The 20,281-nt window shown below is 47.7% G+C and overlaps 1 protein-coding gene across 3 annotated transcripts in view; it reads right to left on the bottom strand.

Annotated features, from left to right (window-relative positions):
- Positions 1 to 20,281, bottom strand: part of ATXN1 (ataxin 1) — a 253,090-nt gene that overhangs the window by 193,456 nt on the left and 39,353 nt on the right. The window contains exon 2 of one of the 3 annotated variants that reach the window (XM_049654860.1): positions 4,086 to 4,146. The exons of the other annotated variants lie outside the window; for them this stretch is intronic. The gene's annotated coding sequence lies outside the window, so the exon portion shown is untranslated. The remainder of the gene's footprint in view (positions 1 to 4,085; positions 4,147 to 20,281) is intronic. 3 annotated transcript variants of the gene reach the window in all.

The following is a 20,281-nucleotide window of genomic DNA, read 5'->3' as shown; positions in this document are numbered from 1 at the left end:
GGAAGGAAGGAAGGAAGGAAGGGAAGGAAGGAAGAAAAGGAAGGAAGGGAAGGAAGGAAGGAAGGAAGGAAGGAAGGAAGGAAGGAAGAAAGACAAAGATTAAGATGATTGGTTCCTGACCTTGAATGCCCGACCCTCCATCTGAAAGACTGCTCAGATCCCCAAAGCATTATGCATGAAAAAAGGAAATACAAGACACCTGTCAAATAGATGGTAAAGATTTTTGAAAATGCTCTAGGAGTTCAGGGGAAAGGAACATCTGTTGAAATCAAGAGTGATTACAACGGTTTCATGGGAGTTCTACATTATTATTATTTTTTTAATGTTTATTTTTGAGAGAGAGAGAGAGACAGAGACACACACAGAGCATGGGCAGGGGAGGGGCAGAGAGAGAGAGAGGGAGACACAGAACCCGAAGCAGGCTCCAGGCTCCGAACCGTCAGCACAGAACCTGACGGGGGGCTCGAACGCACGAACTGTGAGATCATGACCCGAGCCGAAGTTGGACGCTTAACCGATGGAGCCCCCCAGGCGCCCCTCACGGGGAAGTTTATAGACAGGAAAACATCAGAGAGAGGTTAAAACCCCAACTACACGTGCTGGAGGAACCACACTCAGAGACTGCACCTCTGGTGGAAGCTGCTAGAAAATCAGCGATGCGCCCTGGACTTCTTCGTGCAGTCCTACTGCGCCTGGCCTCCTGGCATCCCACTCTACCCTGGAAAGCGTCTCCTGAATCTGAGGAGCACAGTAAAAGGGTTCTCTGTTTCCCTAGATTTCCCACTCACTCCGGTCCACTGCCCACTTTCCAGCCAGAAGCAGTTGACCGCGACATACAGGAAACGCTCTCCCCACCGCGCTGTGCGGACAGGGCTGCTTTGCCACGGCAGTGATGAAAAGCACAGACTCTCCACCTACTTTGGTTTGCGAGGTTCTGCCAGCTCGGCCGACACCCCAGGCCCGCAGGATTTCACCACAGACATGGTCTCGTCCCTCGTCAAGTGCTGAGCTTGACGGGGACCGTAGGCGAGCGTGAACAGCAGGGTCAGTTAGTAACAATCACGGAGTCCCAACGCGCTGAAGGAGGGGGGAGGCCGGCCGGGGTGAGGAGCGGGGGATCCAAAGGGGCATCGGGGCTGTGCTCGTCCTGCCCCGGGATACGCTGGCTGCCACGGTCATTATATTTTTTCTGGCTGCACAGACATGTTGCTATGGAACTGATACATGCCATTGCGACTTGGCCTCTAGCAAAGAAAATCACATCACTGGCAAGCGCGTTTCCCTGGATTTCCCTTAAAGGGATACCATCGACGGCACTGCTCCAGCTCGGAAACAACAACAGTGTTGTTCCAGGGCCCGGCCCTCCGCATACCATGAAACGGAGCCCAGCCACTCATGTTCTACAAGGTGTCCACGCACGTGGCACGTGGGCCTATGTGGTCCAAACCCCAAGTGTGGGGACCGGCCCCTACCCACTTTTTAAGTAGGAAACGCATGGCTTCGGTTTCTGTTCAATTTCCCTGCAACTGGTAACAGTCAACAGGCTGCAGTATTTGGGGGGATGATTTGACGCCTCCTGATTGTCAGCTTCGCGCCATTCATGACCCCGGTGGGGACCGGGTAGCCCCAAGTGGTCCGCCCCCCCCCCCAGCTTTACCGTTCTTGCTTCAGGCCTCACTAGCAGCCGCTCGCTTGCTTGCTTGCTTTCTCTCTCTCTCTCTCTCCCTCCCTCTTTCTTTCTCTCTCTCTCTCCCTCCCTTTCTTTCTTTTTTCTTTCTCTCTCTCTCTCCCTCCCTTTCTTTCTTTCTTTCTCTCTCTCCCTCCCTCCCTCTTTCTTTCTTTCTCTCTCTCCCTCCCTCTTTCTTTTTCTTTCTTTCTCTCTCTCCCTCCTTCCCTTTCTTTCTTTTCTTTCTCTCTCTCTCCCTCCCTCTTTTTCTTTCTTTCTTTCTTTCTTTCTTTCTTTCTTTCTCCCTCTTTCTTTCTTCTTCTTCTTCCTCTTTCTTTCTTCCTCTTTCTTTCTTCTTCTTCCTCTTTCTTTCTTCCTCTTTCTTTCTTTCTTTCTCTCCCTCCCTCCCTCTTTCTTTCTTTTTCTTTCTCTCTCTCTCTCTCCCTCCCTCTTTCTTTCTTTCTTTTTCTTTCTCTCCCTCTCTTTCTTTCTTTCTTTCTTTCTTTCTTTCTTTCCTCTTTCTTTCTTTCTTTTTCTTCCTCTTTCTTTCTCTTTCTTTCTTTCTTTCTTTCTCTAAATGAAAAGTACAAAGCAGGTGCGGGATCTGGCCCTTCCCCACGTTGCTGAGGCCCTTAACTGCCGTCTATTTTAGTCTTATCCATTTCTTGATCCCACAGAGACCCTTGGGTTCTCCAGGAAGCAGGGGACCTCACGTCCCCACATTATATACGGTGGTGTGTGCTCTGGGGATAAAGCTGTTGGGCTTTTCTTGGGTAAGATGAGAATATGGAAACCTTCAAGTTGCGCCCCCTAACAAATACACATTCCTGCGCTCCGTGCATCTGGGGACGGGACAGGAGGGTCAGGATTAGGGTAGGAAGCAGATGATCGCCAGTGAAGTAGCAAAGCCATGTTCCCGATTCCATTAGAAATCAAACCGTCTCTGTCCCCGATACGAAGCCATCGAGTTCCTTAATGATGACTCCCGTTAGGGTGGAAAGGAAGCTCCCACTCGTTACGATACGGTGATTAAGTTGCCAAGTGGGACGAAACAATAGACACAGCTTCTCAATACTACACTTGGACCATCCCGCGCTGAGACGGAATGCTTTGGAAATACGCGCATTTGGCTCTCCGACCCCAATGAACCCGGTCCAGAGCCAGCTCTGGCACAGGCACCTTTGCAAGGACCGCAGATCAGCCCGCCTTCTGGGGTTCCCGAGGACGAGCACCGTCTCACTCCTCTCTCCATCGTACTCCACAACAGCACTCTCATGTGAGAACCAGTACAACCTTTTTTTTTTTTTTAATGACGAAATGTTTCTCCAGAAGTGTCTATGACTGCAGGTCAAATCTGTACTGCACCATCAGGAACTTGTGAGGCACTACTCTGCAGGTGCAGACAGTCCCGGGGGGTGGGGGTGGGGGGGGTGCAGGTCCGCAGCTGGCCAGCGGGCACCTGCAGGTGCAGCACAGTTTCTAGCTGCAGAACAGACGCACCGCTGAGTCTGGGCTCGTGTCGTGGCACTGGGGACGCGGCGGTTTGGGAGGCGCAAAGGAAAACATCGCCTCCCAGATGAGGTCTGTGACGGGAGTGTCCCGGGTACGCCCGCTCGGCCAACCCCTCTGGGTAGTAGCCAGGGAGGATTCCTAGAAAGTTAAATAGTTAAACAGCATCCCTCTTGATAGGTGCCTTAGAGGGATATTATCAGGTCAAACCACCTGCAGCCTTGTATCGTCAGAAAGGAGATTCCAAAGACGGTGCTGTGCCAGGTGGGGTCGGGTCGGGGGCGGCGGGGGGCAGGGTGGGGGGGGAACCAGGGGAAACCACCACGCAGCTGGGAGTCAAGTGCATCTCATCACTCCAGCTCTACCGCTGTCTGAGAAGCCCCCGGACAGAGGATGAGAAGCCCTCTGGGCCTCAGCTGCCCCATGTGTACACAGGGCCTTTGCCAGATGGGCTCTAAGGTCCCAGGTACTGTTCACATCCTATTATTCCCTGTCACGATACTCATGACACAGTGTGTCACATGAACAAAACGGACGGTTTGTCCTTGCCCACGGCTGTATTTCTGTGCAAGTCATGGGGGGAAAAACGAGAGCCTTCTCTCTTAATCCTCTCTGCTAGCTGCACAAGGTAACAGCGACGATGGTACTAATTCATAAGGGGCAAAACATGCGTGTGGCAAAAAGAAACGGCCGAAAGATACAAGAGAGAAGCCTTCCCTTCTGAAGGCAAGAGATCTGAACCTTTTAGTTCCAAGTGGGGGAAACTTCTAGAGAACACCTGCTATGAAGCACTTTTTCTTGGAGCATCACAATAACCGGATAAAATCTTGATGTGAAAATATAATTAAAAATACATACACGTTATGAAAGATAAAGTAAAAATATAGAAAAGAGTCAAAGGGTCACTCACCCTAGGAAAACGGCAGACTGGTTTCTTTTCACCAAGAAAAAGGACTAATTTCTTTGGAAAACTGGAAGAGAAAAAGATTTTAAATGAACAACATGAAGTCTGTATTAGAGGTCAGTGCAGGTGTGCAGGCCTAGAGATTATAAAAAATCCCAGCTCCCAGCACTTGGGCACTTAGTAGGTGCATGGCAAGTGTCTGATGGGTGGTGGGCATCTGATTGTTTGGGCAACCACATGGATTTTGAAAACAGGAGCTTTCAACATTCAATATGCAGAAAGTAAGCATGTGCATGATTTTTTGTTTTAAGATTTATTTTTCAGAGAGAGAGCACAAGCAGGGAAGGGGCAGAAAGGGAGAGAATATCCGAAGCAGGCTCTGAGCTGACAGCGGTGAGCCCGACGCGGGCCTCGAACCCATGAACTGTGAGATCATGACGTGAGCCGAAGTCGGGTGCTAAACGGACCGAGCCACCCAGGCGCCCCGTGCAGGATTCCTTTATCACGAAATGCACGAACCTTGTGATGTATATGGTGGTGCCCGGGAAACCATTTTTCAGGTGGATCTGTTAAAATCCCATTTTTCAGGTGGACTGTCTGTGGTCCCACGGTGGGGCTAACTGAAGACGCCTTAATGAAGTGTACCCCATAACTGCCCTGTGCCCTCTCCCCACACCCCTTCCCCACCACAAAATGTACACCCACAACTCCGTGCACCCCCCGCTGAAGTCAGTAACCCCACAGGGATCTGTAACTGGGTCCCTAAGGGAATGTGGACTTGGTCGAGAGGCGCTGGAGGCCACATCTCGGGGCGACTGAGTAATCCCACGAAGAAGCCACGGCGTTTTGGGATCAAGTGTGGGAAAGAACGGAGAGGATGTGAATGTTGGAAGCCTGAAAGACGAAGGGAGCTCAGGGGTGACTTCAACAGGCTGTGTAATCTCTGTCACATAAGGAACTCTGCTCAAGATCCAAGTTTTTAAAAATTTCCAGAGACTGTTTCCAAGACGCCTTTGCAGGCTTGGGAGGGAACGTGAGGCAGAGCTGGTCTAGCTCCCGACAGTGGCAAGTTTCACATGATCCCAGAGCATTTGGGAGTAAGTCTACGAGCTGGAAGAAGCCACTGCTTGCTTCTCCTCTCTTGCCCTACAAAGAAGAGAGCGCTGTGGCCGTTCAGACAGTAGGGACAGTCTCCTCCTCAGGACACCCACGGGTGGCAGATTCCCAGACCCAGTGTCTCAGAATCTCCAAGGCGCACCTCCCAGCCACAGAGAGAGAAACCTGCCTCCTAGGCTTTCAGGCTGTGCTGGGGGACGGGAGGGCTCCCCAGACCACGTGGTTCCGCCTCTGGAGAAGTCCACGGTCTACCTGAAAACACTCCAGGGTACCAACGCAGGAGCAAAAGAGGGTCCAACGCTGGTGCCATCTCTCAGCACCTTCTTTTTAAAGCAACACTTTAATAATCCGCTCACATAAATTAACCGTCTTCATCCTCACGGTGGCAAGATGTCTAGAGTCAGAACCACAGGGATCAGAAAAGCCGATTTTCGGAGTCGGACCCGAGTCGGCATCTCAGGTCAGTCGCACATCAGCTGTGGGACTCAAGGCGCCTACACGCTCAGGACCCTTTCTTTCCTCAGGGGCGATACTTGTACCCACCGTGTATCACGTTTCAAGCTCTCGGTGGGTGCTTGGGACGTAGAAGGCACTTAGGAGAAAGAAAACGCTTTGACGCTAGGTGACGCAACACATTTCTCTGTCTGCAACAATCCAGAAGACACAGGAGGGATTTTTATAATTTCGTAATTTATCAAAACGTGAGCACCTGTATTGCACTCTCTTTCTCTGCAACCCCTCAAAATTAGATGAGACAAATGAGAGCAAAGTAGAACATTTACCGTGAACAATTAGATAATATACACGAGGAAACAGCCCAAAGGAAGCAAATCAGCAGGCCCCACTAACAATCACTATGCACATTTTGGCTCACAAGGCTCTAGGCTCTCTCCTACACTCGAGTGCACAGAATTTATTAGACGTATACTTAAATAAGTAAAATTATATACATACCTATTGTTTAGTCATAGCATACTATGGTAGTATTCACATTGTTTTTCAGCCTGATAATATTTTACTTATTACATTACAAACTTCTTTTCCTATCAATAAATCCATCCCCATCATAATTCTTTTTAATTTTTCAGTTTAAAAATGTTTTTTCTTTCAAAGCAGGCTTCACGCCCGGTGTGGCGCCCAGTGTGGGGCTCAGACTCACAACCCTGAGATCGACACCTGAGCTGAGATCAAGTGTCATACGCTTAACTGACTGAGCCACCCAGGCGTCCCACCATCAAAATTCTTAAACTACAAGAGCAGCGCATGGAAAGAATGAACCACTCGATAAACAGGGGCTAAATGTACAGTCTACCAAAGTGCCCCACATTTATGAGAAATGTGGTACAGAGTCTACCAGAGTGCCCCACATTTATGAGAAATGTGGTACAGAGTCTACCAGAGTGCCCCACATTTATGAGAAATGTGGTACCACGTGTGGTAGCACATGGTTCTTTCCTTTGATATTTTTGTCAAGATACAGAAAAAGCAGACGATATAAACACCAGAGGTCTTCACGAAAAATTGTTTGGGTTTGAGTGGGTGTCCCTTAGAAGACTACAAACTGGCCCTAACACCACAGGGAATAATATCACAAAGGACAGCATTCAGCGAGTTTCCAATCTACTGGAAGGGGACAACACTTCAAAGCCCGGGGCCAATGATGGATAGAGGTGTCTACTCCAGCTACAAAATCGTAAGTGTGTCCTGTTTCAGTGTGATGACGGTAAAGTTACTTCATGACAGAAAGGTAAACCGAACATTGTAGATCCTTGAGTGGATCTGGGCTTAAAAATCATCATTGCGTTACATAAACTTCAAAACCTGAAAAATAATCAGGATTTACCATGTTTAGAAAACCTCCAGAGGTGGAGTGTTTGTGCAGCCTCCATAGTTCTAATCTAGCTTCCTTCTTGAAGGGAATGGTTGAGTTGCTAAAACATATGTGATACAGTTTTGCTTGAGTTGCACGACACATCCTCGTCCCTGATTGAGAAAATCGTGCCATACCTCGAAATGCGACGGACTGGCAAAATTTTAGGAAAATACCGCTTTTGAGGGGAGGCTCGGGAGTGGACGTATCCCCGCAGCCGGCAAAGAGCGCGGGTGCTAATTCCTCCTCCAGTCGTTAATGTAATCAACCCTTCTAAGGATTGCCAGCCAGCACTGCCGGGACAAGCAGGCAGGACGTGGGGGACTGGCAGGGAGCAACAGAGAAAGACAGGACTTAACTGTGGCAGCAGAGGAATGCCAGATCTGACACCAACTGGGAAATCCCAGAGAGACCAAACGTGAAGAAACAAAGAAGAGAGACATCACCGTTTGACTTCTGAAACAGCCAATGAACAGGTGCTAGGCCACTTTGCATTCTATCTTCCAACCAAAGTTCCCCAAACTTCACCCGTCCCCTGTCCAGCTGATGCAATTTTTAGGGGAAGTGACGGTCTGTGAAGGACTCATGCTCTTGGAAGAGACTTCTACTGTTCTGTCTTGACCACATGAAGAGTCAACATTAGGAGATAAGAACACAGATCTTAAATTTTAGCCCTGGATGGAATCTGAAAAACATCTCCCCCGCTACTCACACTAGGGACGTTCTAGCACAGAATATGGGCTGTGCTACTCTTAACAGATCTCCTTTGATGGCAAAATTCAGGAGCCAGTGAGATGTCCCTAGATCTGACAGTGAACGTCTTATAAGAACAGAGGTTTCGCTTTGCTTAACTCTCTTGTGGTCTCTGCTTTCTCTATGAGAAAGAACCAGAGGGCCAGGCCATGCTGTATGCTATGCTGTGTCTCCAAGGCTAAATGATGCGCATTCTTAAATTTGCTTTCAAGGGGTCCTTCCTATCTTCTGATGGTGCACGTGGGGTGGCCCAATACTCATTCCGTATCTCAGACCTGTAGAGACATGGAAAATTGTGCCTTAAATTCTAACATCTTCGTCCAACTGCTTACCTCTGGCAATGATGATCTAGCCAGGAAAACTGTGCTAATACTCTACGTCCCGCACGTACAATCTATTTTTGGACTACTGACTTTGGAAATGCGTATCTTCTCATTGTACGATCATGTAGTATCATCCTAGGCAAACACACTGGATTCCTTAAGATTAGCTACAAGCACGTCCTGAGTGTCCTGGCACCACGCATGTGGATTTTTATAAGAAAAGCTGCAGTAAAATAGCATTCTGTGCAACACACACAAAAGAGCACTTACTTTCACCAAATAAGCAGAAACTCCTTTTTCAGGTGGTTGTGGTTGTTTTTAATGTTTATTTATTTTTGAGAGAGACAGATCATGAGCAGGGGAGGGGCAGAGAGAGAGAGAGGGGGGGGGGGGGGAGACACAGAAAGCAAAGCAGGCTCCAGGCTCTGAGCTGTCAGCACAGAGCCCGACGCGGGGCTCAAACCCATGGACTGGGAGATCATGACGTGAGCCGAAGTCGGACACTGAACCGACTGAGCCACCCGGGCGCCCCTCAGGTTGTTTAATGGAGGCAGCAAGCAAGGATGCCCGAACAAAAGTTATCCAGGACATGCGGTGGTGAGCAGTGCTTCAGTTGCCCAACAGGTGCCAGGCAAGCATTCTCCAGGCAGAACAGCAGGACCAAAGTGCTGACAGTTGCAGCGACACAAAATGTAGCCTTGGCAAGTTGGTCTAACAATTACTTTGCATCATTCTGATTATGAGCCACAAGCATGCAATCAACAGCACAGAGACGATCTTAAATGATCTCCATCAGCATTTTACTTTACTTATCAAAGCGTGGCAGATGGAACACACTCTCATCTGACCTCAACGCAATGTTAATGACCCAGACACAAAGAATGCCAAGGAACAACAGCAGTGCGAGAGCACTGGCCTTGCTGGGGGCCATCGGTTACAATAGATGCACTTTATTTCGTTCAGTTTTTCCATTTATTACCTCACCGTAGAAAAAGTAATATTTGTGCGTTTCTCATCTGGTAAATTTATCCACAGTCTAACTCATTGTCAGGATTTAAGTAAGTTTACAGATTCCTCCAGACTTAATATTGTGTGTCATACATCGCTCTACAAGGAGCACATCCCGTATTCCAAAATGCATCTTTGTGGGTACACATCTCCCCCACTAAACTGCAGCCCAGCTCCGAGAGCCTGGAATTTACATCATTTATTTCTGTTTTCCCAACACCTAGCCCAGTGCCTGGCATATAAAATACGCAGAAATGAATGAATTCTCACCGGGCCATAAACAAGAAGGCATGCACGAAGGACACCAAGTTGTTCTGAGAAGTCCCTAGAACTTCAAGGGGCAAGATCTGAATTGCAGAATTTATCTTCACATTGGAATGGTAAATACATATGAAGAAATATAGTGGAGATCTGCTCTTGGGAAGTAAAAAATATACAAATATCAAAACAAAAACATACCCTTATACCGAGGGAAGACAATCATTTGCAAAACGGCCCTCCCACTAGATCTAACCTCAACAGCAAAGCCTGTAACAGAAGAGGGGGATAGTATCTGGGGACTGGTTTTCAAGGAGAGTAATTATAATCACAATAGGTTGGAGTACCAGCTCTTGGAGAGAAATACTGATTGCTAGATTATGGGGGAGATTTTTCCTTCTCAAAAAGTAAAGAAAAAGGACCACAAAGTTCTTAATATATCAGCACTATTACAACTAATGCCTGTCACTTCACTGACACATTTCAGTTGGGGCAGTAAGATTCCATGAAATGGGACAGAGATTATATATTTGCCTTTATTAAAAAAAAATTTTAATGTTTATTTTTGAGAGAGAGAGAGACACACACACACAGAATCCAAAGCAGGCTCCAGGCTCTGAGCTGTCAGCACAGAGCCGGATGTGGGACTCAAACTCACGAACTGCGAGATCATGACCTGAGCCGAAGTCAGATGCCCAAAAGACTGAGACACCCAAGCACTCGTATATTTTGCCTTTAGATAAATATTATATCTGCAATAAAACGTGACATCTCGCCAGGTGCATCCATTATCAGGATCCTATTTGGATTATACAAATGACTGCCCTACCAACCACTGTGTATAAGAAAACGTTTTCAGGTAGATGCTACTCCCAGCTTGATGATTTCTTGGGTATCTGTGTTTGTGAGGGTGTGTGTGTGGTGGTGTGTGTGTGTGTGGGGGGGGGATTTTCTAGTGGTCTCAAAGGATATTATATACCATGTAATAAAGCAATATATACAATATCTTTAAAAAATGTTTTTTTAATGTTTTATTTATTTTTGAGAGAGAGAGAGACAGAGTATGAGTGGGGGAAGGGCAGAGGGAGAGGGAGACACAGAATCCGAAGCAGGTTCCAGGCTCCCAGCTGTCGGCACAGAGCCCGACATGGGACTCGAACCCACGAAATGTGAGATCATGACCTGAGCTGAAGCCGATGCTTAACGACCCAGGCGCCCCTCTATACAATATCTTATACCCAATGTTTACTATTCTTGAATTGCCAAAACACACTACGTAGACTTTTCAAAGGCAGTGTCCATATACCTGAACGATTCTTCGAGCAGTTAGCGTAAGTTTATTGTAAGCAACGCCAAAAGGCTAAACAGAAGACGAAACAAAGTCAGCAAACAGCAGGATCTCAAAATTCCGGAGCCGGGCAGTCGCTGCCTTAGCAAAGCCACCCCTCTGACTTGGGGGGAGGGAGCAAGAGAAGCCGATGCTATTTTTAGGGTGAAAAGCAGCATGTTTTTCATGCTCTACACTTTAGGGCCCTGTCCGGGCTGCAGCCTCCGTCACTGAGTTAGAGACCAAGGCTCCTTCACCAAAGTTCAATGTGAATAGGACCTGGCACAGGGGGAAAGGGAAGAGTTAGATACTCCGGCTCTCAAATGTGCTGCCTGCGTCAGGGACGTTTCAGGCACATCGGACAGTGGCACAGGAGGTGCCCCGATCAAATCACAAAGGCCTTAAGGACACAATTTTGGGACACATAGCTGGAGTTCAGGAAATACTTTAAAAGCTGTAATACTCGTATCTATGAGATCTTTATAGTTTTCAAAGTGCTCACTATAGAAGGAAGACGCAGTGTCAACATCTCTGTATCATAGACAGGACGTTTAACATGGCACCTTTCAAGTGTCGACAACAGCCAAGGGCTGGCAAACTTTTTCAGGAAACGGCCAGGTAGCAAACGTTTCAGGGCCCGATGATCTCCATCGCGACCGCTCAGCTCCACCCACTGTGGCACCGCAGAAGCCACAGACAATACGATCCCGATGGGCGTGGCTGTGTTGCAATAAAACTTTATTCACAAAAACGGGTACGGGTGGGAATTGGCCCACAGGCCAGAGTTTGTCAACCCCTGGTCCAGAATATCATGATGCTGGGAAATGATAACACATCATCTCTGCTTCTCCTCTTCCTCATAATAGATTGTGTTTTCGTTTATGTGAACATTAACAAAGGGAACGTCACTCAAGTGGACTTGGGAGACTGGAGGGGGAGCTGTACTACTCAACATCAATCGTCGGAAAATTGTCCATTACAGACCCCAAGGCGAGAATCAGCAGCAGGAAAGAATCAACAATCGCGGGTCCCACCAGGGAAAGATGCACCTCACAGCTCTGGCTAGCACTCAACCACCCCTTGAACACTCAGCCAGTGAGAAACGCTCATGACCCTGAGCACGTGCTCTTCTCCAATAGATTTTCATCCCAAACAACTCCTCCCAACGTCCTCCTGTTCCATAAAATAACGTCCCTTTCTTTTGTGTGCTGGACTTGCCCATGGTTTTGCCGTAGCTTCCATGCCCCCAATAGCTGCTCTTTGCTATTCCTGAATAAACCCATTTTTGCCAACAAAGAACTGAAAGTTTTATTTTTAAGGTTAATACCTCAGCACAAAGTTAGATGGCAATAACATCCAGTAGTCAAAAGCTGTGAATGGCTTATGTTGGCGGTATCCACCGTTAAACTTTCCCCACAATAAGCAGCAAGGGCAAATTTTTTCAGTATGAGGTGGAGTTTTATAGACCGGCAAGTCTCCGTGCATTATCCCTGCATTAACGTACGTGCAAATAGGATAGAACAGACGTTCCTACAGAACGTCAGATAAACGTCCAGTAGCCTCTTGAAGTAGTGTACTATCCAGGTAATCAAGACGAGCGCTGTGCAACCACAAAAAACAAACAACCTGATTAAAAACTGGGCAAAGGAATTGAATGGACATTCCTCCCCAGAAGACATACGACCGGCCAACCGGCACATGAAAAGCTGCTCGATATCTCTCGTCATTAGGGGAGTGCAGATCAAAACCACAATGAGACCATTCACACCCCAGGAGGATGGCTATACACATGACAACAACAAACACAAAGCAATGAAAACAGAAGACAACACGTGTTGGCCAGGATGTGGAAAAATCGTAACCCTCGCGCACGGCCGGTGAGAACGAGAAATGGTGCGTCTGCTGTGCAAAACAGGATGGAGGTCCTTCCAAAAATTCAGCGCGGAATTACCACACGGTCCAGCAATTCCACTTCTGGATGTGTGCCCGAAAGATGTGCAAGCTGGGGGTCGAACACACGTTTGTGTATACCCAGGTTTACGGCAGCACGATGCACAAAACCCACGAGGCAGAAGCAGCGGCTCAAGTGTGAATAAAGAAAATGTGGTAGATAATACAACGGAATACTATTCAGCCTTAAATAGGCCAGAAACTCTGACACGGGCCGCAACATGCACAAACCCCGAGGACGTTTGCTAAGTGAAATGAGCCAGCCACAAAAAGACAAACACTGCAGGATTCCACCTGTATGCGGTACCCAGAATAGTAAAAGCCATAGAGATAAAAAGTGGAGCAGGGGATGCCTGGAGGTGGTGGCGGGAGGGGTGAATGGGGATTTACTGCTTAATGAGTCCAGAGTTTCAGTTTGGGAAGATGAAAAGCATTCTGGAGACAGATGGAGGGGGACGGCTGCACAGCGGTGTGAATGTACTTGACGGCCGTGAACTGCTACTTAAAAATAGTAAATTCTAGGGGCGCCTGGGTGGCTCAGTCGGTTAAGTGTCTGACTTCAGCTCAGGTGATGATCTCGCAGTCTGTGAGTTCGAGCCCTGCGTCGGGCTCTGTGCTGACCGCTCAGAGCCTGGAACCTGCTTTGGATTCTGTGTGTCCCTCTCTCTGTCCCACCCCTGCTGGCATTCTCCCTCTCTCTCGCTCTCTCTCTTAAAAATAAATATGAAAAAAATAGAAAATTCAATGTTACATACATTTTCTCACAATTTAAAAAAAAAAAAAAAAAAAAAACTTTGTGAGCATTTGGCCCTCCATGGGAGCTTTTCAAATGATCTCTTTGGACCAGGAAAACCCAAAGACAGCCAAGTGAGCCTTGCGTGAGATGGCTGGTTTATGGCAGGCCGCTAAGGAATTTGAGGGTTCTCGGAAATCAGTTAAAATCTGAGAGCCTTCACATCTAGGAATCATTTGGACTAAAAGAGAATATGAGGGCTTCTGTGATTCAGGGGGAACTCCGCACGGATTTGTGATATGGGCAGGATTCACGCAATATTCTTTCTGAGTGCTATATCCCCAGAGACGCGACTCGACAGTGGGTCAGGAGGAGAGTCGATTACAGGCAGGAGTAAAAGTTAGGGACGGAAGGCCACAGGGAAGGGCAAAGAAAGGTAAAAGAAATCCCTGTAATGAAGGCAAAGCAACCCCATCTTTTATGAGAACAGTGAAAAACTCACAATCTCCAGGTAAGAGGAAGTCTCTGTCTCCATCCCTAACCTCGCTCTCCTTGGTCACACATGTGTGACCACCTTTCACGGACTGGCATGAAATGTAAGCTCTTCTGAGTCTAATTCTGCAGAACACTCCATACCGCATAGCACGCCTAAGAGGTGACCTCATGAAAACTATCTTTATTTCGCGTTAGTCCAGGATTACTCAGGTGTCATCCTTGCAAAAGTCAAGCTAACATGGGGCTGCATTACCTGCGCCAATCATGAGGCCGAGTCATGGTTTCTCAGCCAGAGGAAGATGATACCACTTCTTCCCACAGTTTCGATACGAAGTAGGAAGATACCTCCAAGCTAGCCCAGCCCTAAGAGAGGAGAAAAGTCTGGCAGCCACGTTGTTGATATACGACATTAGTGACTACCCTTAGGTGAGGACGAGTCTTCCCACACTACACAAACCAGATAGAAGGCTGTGTCATTTCCAGCTCAGTTATCCAGAATGACCATCAGAGTGTCCATATACCTCAGCTACCCACAACGTTTTCTGGTGACCAGAGTTTTTACCAACCTGTAGTAGAACGTAGTTTTCATTGGAGGGCACACATCTCTATTAGAACCATTTTTACAGTTCTTGTCAGGGAATTCAAAGCAGGAAACAGAAACGTGTATATGAAAAAAAAAAAAAAGACAAAAAAAGAAAAAAAAAAGACATGCAGGGTAAGGGTTTATGCCAGATTTTTAGACAGCTAAAGCCAGCAACGTGCAGAAAAATGTTCAGTAACTAGCTGGAGGGGACAGAAAAGCCGTGATCTGTAGTGTTTGCAGCTATCTGTAGTCTAAACATCCCTACCACGGCCGATTTTAAGCATGCAGTATAATGCCTACCTGCTCTCAAAATTCCTCAAAACCTAAGAGTTGGCTTGGGAGTGGCAGCATGAACCGGCCCCAACACACCACTGGCTGAAACCCGTTTCCCTCATCCCACCAAGATCCATAAACCCCGTTTCGTATCTAAAATACCCCCCCCCCCCCACCAAGCTAAAGTCCATCATTAATCACGCCTCTTTCCATCTACCAAAAGATATCTGTTCTCACTGCCACATCTTTTTCTTGTCTTTTCTTTTTTAAGTCTCCTCCTCTGGAATAAAGCTCACTCAAGTTCAATCTTATGTAGGGAGGCTTCTTCAACTGCTCTGAGACAGCACTGGCTCTTCTCTATTTGGAATTTCTACAGCGCTTACGGTCTACTGTCCTCCCACTGGGTTCTAGGAGGCCGGGTTCCATGAGGGCAGGGGACGTTCTCACAGTGCTAACTAAGCACAGCGCAGGGTCTGACCCGGCCTGAACTGAATGCAACCCGCTGGCATGACTGGTGGGGCGACTATCCAGGCAGCTCCAGTGAGCTAGCTCACCAGCTGCTCACCCCTGTGCACGCCAAACTCTCACAAAAGGAGGCAGGGAACGAATACTTGTTGAGCGTTAAAATTTCTGCAAGCCCCGGTACCCGGAACTTGGCTCCCAACACCATTCCTCAATCAAAGGAATCGGGGCTAACTGGAGAAATGGCGGATTCCAAGATGGTGGCAGGGAACCGTCAAGGTGGGCATGAAGATGTTCAGAAACAAAAACACAACGACGGGAGCATATCAAAGGGAGACAGGAGACAGAATCCCTCATGTTCTTGAAAGAGCTGCCAATGGCCCAAACTCACGCAACTGGCCCAACAAAGCACACAGCGTTGTACTAGATCATAACCTGAAGTAGAAAACAAACGCCCACGAGTTCATACTGATAAAGAAATGACTAAATAAATAAGACACCAGTCTCCTTGGTGTGGGTTCTTTCCCAAGATGGGGGCGTGCGTGAAAAGAGTAACTTTAAAATGTCGAAACCTGACAAACACCACCTCAGCTGGGCGAGATCAAGCGCCAGGTGGTCATGGGAAGTCACGCTGAGGGTAGGCGCCCTTGACGTCTACGCTCTGTAGATGGCGATTTCCCAACTCTGAGAAATGCTCATCAGTCATTTTGTAGAATGCCCCTCAAGTGGGTTTTTTCTAATCGTAACAAAAACATAGGAAAAACCCCATTTGAGGGGCATTCCAGAAAACGACCGATTGGCACTCCTCAGAATTGTCAAGGTCATCAAAAACAAGTCAGAGAAACTGTCACGTTCAGCGGAGCCGAAGGAGACACGATGGGGAATGCAGTGTGGTTTCCTGAAGGGATCTTAGCACAGAAAAGGGACGTCAGGTGAAAATTACGGAAATGTGAATGAAATAGAGACTTGACTTACTTACTACGACGACGACGACTATCACTACTGCTACTACTAATGAATTGCTCTCTTGTCAACTGACTTACATGGATTATTTTGCTTCATCCCCACAATGCTGTAAAATGGCTCCACTCCCCTTTTACAAAGGGCGACAACCACGCTCTAACTATCCACCCCAAGGTAACAGAGTTAGTCACTCGTGGAACTCAAGTTGAAACTCACAATGAATTCTTCTACGACTTTCAGAAGTTGGAACTTCATGAATCTTCACAACAGCCCATAAAGCCAGGTAGCGCTGTCATGATTTCCTGTCCGCGCGAGGAAACCTCACGAGGAGGACGCTGGGTGAGTTACCCCTACATGGCACAACCAGAATCAGAATTACAAGGGACTTGAATCCTAAGGACCCAAAACAACACACGTGGTATCTCCGTTAAGAACCTGCCTTGCAGCATCGGCCTCACGATACGCTATTGAAATAAAAGATAACGGTAACCACAGCAAACACTGAAGAGTATGTAGTATGTGCCGGTTACTTTACAAATATCAACTCGCTCAGCCCTCCCAACAACCCAGAGACATAGGTTCTATTATGATCCCCATTGTACAGATGGGAACACTGAGGCACAAGGAGGTGAAATCAGGTGAATGGATGGGTACTAAGTGTACAACTCTTTCAACTTCTCCGGATGTTTCAAATTATGTTTAAAGGAGCCTCCCGTGAACCACTGTGCCTGGTCATCATAAAAAGGCTTCTCAGGGATTGTTTATTTGACCCAAATGTATACGTATCTGATTATTTTTTTTGGCATCCCGCTTTTTAAAAATTAGTTTCCTGATTTCTCCTTTTAACTTCTTTTACCTAAAAGCTTCCTCCCACCCACCCCGCAGTGAGAGACGTACATCTTGCCAATGTGCTGTAATTAGGCTGTTAAGTAACCGACTTGAGGCCAATGTTCATTCATTAGAAAAAAAAAAAAAAAGCCATACATAATACGAGTTCTAGGCTCTGCAGAGCGTTAAACTTCACACGGACCCTCCAATCATCTTCGGGGCTTGGATGGATTTCAACGCTGTCCTTATCATAGACCAAAAAAATACATCATTGTTGTTCCAGTCGGTAAACATCTCAGTTAAGTGGCACATTTATAATGCATTTATTTCTTTCACCATTTCCATGAAGTTGCTCATTTACTCACTCTACCTGCGATTCGTGCTTGGGCCTCAGCTACCTGAGGACCTCTTCTTGGTTTGCTTCACATGAGGTTTTTCTTGAGATAGGAGTCAATGAAATGATTTAGAAAAAAAAAAAAATGTGCCTCTTCCGATTCCAATATCAGATTGTTACTATCTTTTGTAAAAGTTAAAATCTGTTCCGGATCGTTTTAGGTGTGCACGGTCCTGAGTTCAGACGCGTGGCCAATTCATCAGTGCTGGCAAATGTTAAGACTGCCCGGGCTGTTGTCTTGCTTTCCCACCCCGCAAATCAACAGCTTCCCCCAACGGCCCCAAGAAAGGAGCGTTTCCGTTCTGCCGGGCGAGGCCACCACGGGCCAGCACCAGCTCTCTGCTGACCTCAGAGAAGGGCTCCGAGTGCAAGAGTAGCTGTGGCTTGGAAACACGCTCTCATCGGAAAAGAAGCATGGTCCGGGCCCAAACAGACTCTGCTGGCAGAGAAAGTCTCGCTTCTCAGGAAGCATGTGCACTTCTCAGTCTGCCAACCTGATCGTGGTGAGCTGTAGGTAGCTGCAGAAACTGGCCAGATGGGTGCATTTGGTGAAAGCCCTTTGAAGTCATTACATTCCTCTGACCTGCACACGAAATATGCCCACCGGGGACAAGAATTCCCTGTCTTCTCTGCACCTCCACGACCCGGACTCCCCATGACAGTGAGAAGCTCGAAGTGCTCAGGGTACCAAGTTCGGAGCCAATGCTGGGGGGTCCTGGAGGCCTTGGACAAACTTCTTAACCTCAGCGTGCTCAGACACAGAAGTTGCAAAACAACGGTTAAAAGGTTAATATGTTGACCAGCATTCCGCAAGGATACTGGCACAAAGTTAAGTACTATATCGGCATTTGCTATTAGAGACAAACGTCCAAACAGTTCATTGTTACCAGTGATTCCAAAGTAATGAACCCGACCACCCCTTCCCCCCGCCTCACTGTCCTTCACCTGCCCACCCATCCAGGGTCGGCTCATTTAAGACCCGCACCGATTCCAATGTCATAAGGCCTGGTCACCCAGGGCAGCGGTAGCAGCAGACAGAAACCCTTATTTGCAAGACTAATGTGCTTCTTCAGATGAAATGTATAGCTAACCGTGCAGTCCACTTCTCCTTTTCTTAATAAGGGTTTTTCACATGCAGATTTTATCATCATGCTTACTTCCTCTCTTTTCTTGTAGTATTAAACATCTTTTCCCTTTCAGCTCTGTCCCACCCTACTGCTGAATTTTAAAAAAGGAAAGAAAAAGCAAACCAGCCAACTAGCTCGGAGGCCTCAGTATTTTGCTCTCAACTTCACGCTGCTGATAATACACGCTGCCGTGGCAGTTTAACGGAGAATTGGGATCTAATGAGAAAAGATAAGAGAGGAACGCAGATCAAGGAACTCCCGAAAACCAGCCCCAAATAGTGTCACCAAGGCCTGGTGGCCTCCGAGCTTATTAAACAGACCGCCTCTCACTAAGGGGCATGCAATTCGCCTGCAGTCCTTGCTTTAAAACTATTAGGTCACCCTCACACCGGATTACCTTTAAACAAGGACATTCTGTAACCAGGGATCCACCTAGGTGGCTTAGTCATCCGATGGGCCTCAAGGTCACCGGCTTGAGTAACAGGATGAGAATGACCTCATTCACCCACTATAGAGCCGTTATGTCACCAATCAATACGGGAGGCCTCTGAACATCACCAACAAAGACTTCTCGAGGGAGCACCTTGCACACATCAGAAGCAAATTGCACCCTTAAAGGCAGATGACACATGGAACACAGAAAGACCCGTTCTGCAAAGCAACAGCCTTTGTTTGGTTTGGGAGAAGCAGCACTCCAGCCCCGGAAACAGGGAGAGAGAAGAGAGAATCCGTACCACAGAAACAGAGCGCTGTCTCCACTCTCTCTCTGACGTGACATTTCCCCCCACTTTCCCTCTTGAACACAGGATGCATCTTCTGGGGTCTCACCAGGCCGGAGGGAAGACAAAAACGGAGGTATAATTACTGGGGGCTGTGATGCAGGGGACCAAGAAACAGCAGCCCTCCGCCAAGAACCGATCCCACAATGCACTGGTGGAGAAACCAGTCACACTGACCGTAACAGACACCGGAGACTGCTTACTCTGTCATTGTTCGATTTAATTTACAAACGTTAACTCATCTGGCCCTCCCATCAACCCGCAGCAATAGGTGCTATTATCGTTCCCATTGCACAGACGGGGAACACTGAGGCACGACGAAGTGAAGCAAGGTGCCTAAAATGTCACACAGGCCGCAGAGTCACCAACAGCAGCAACAGGCACCAGGGGAAGTTACTTGTGTGGGTTTTTGCACGTGCTCGATCCTTTTCGTGAAGAACTATCCCACATATTTAATCCCGAAATGCTCTCCTGTCAGACAGAGAGGGGTCCGACCTATCTCTGTGGAATGAAGGTGGGAGTAACTGACTCTAATTAATCCTTAAATCACTCCGTGAGGCAGACCGAGGGCATACAACTAACCTCGGCTTCAGGTGAGAAAAAGGAAGTACAGGGAATCCAAAGGACTTGTCTTGGGCCACATGGCTTTATTTCTTACTTTTTTTCATACCGCTTTAAATACGAGCTCTCGCTCGACTTACCGGCGGTTCTTTGATCTTCCAACTGCGAAAGGTTTTGAAGAACGCAAAATCTTTTTGCCTACACTCAGAACAGAAGGGAGGTGAAGGAGGCGCTAGCCTGGTGGACGGAGGCTGGGGCCGGCCCCCCAGCCCACGGGGCTCCGCGGAGTGTAGCCGGAGAAGCAGCATGGCCCACACCGCTGCCAGCACCCCGGCCCCAGCAAAGCACAGGAGCAGATGGGACTCTGCCCAAACCCCCCTGGATCTTGGGCAGAGGACG

This window comes from Panthera uncia (assembly GCF_023721935.1).
Source record: "Panthera uncia isolate 11264 chromosome B2 unlocalized genomic scaffold, Puncia_PCG_1.0 HiC_scaffold_25, whole genome shotgun sequence".
In the NCBI taxonomy this organism is placed as follows: domain Eukaryota; kingdom Metazoa; phylum Chordata; class Mammalia; order Carnivora; family Felidae; genus Panthera; species Panthera uncia.
Note: the sequence above shows the minus strand (reverse complement) of the source record. Positions and strands in the feature narration are given on the sequence as shown.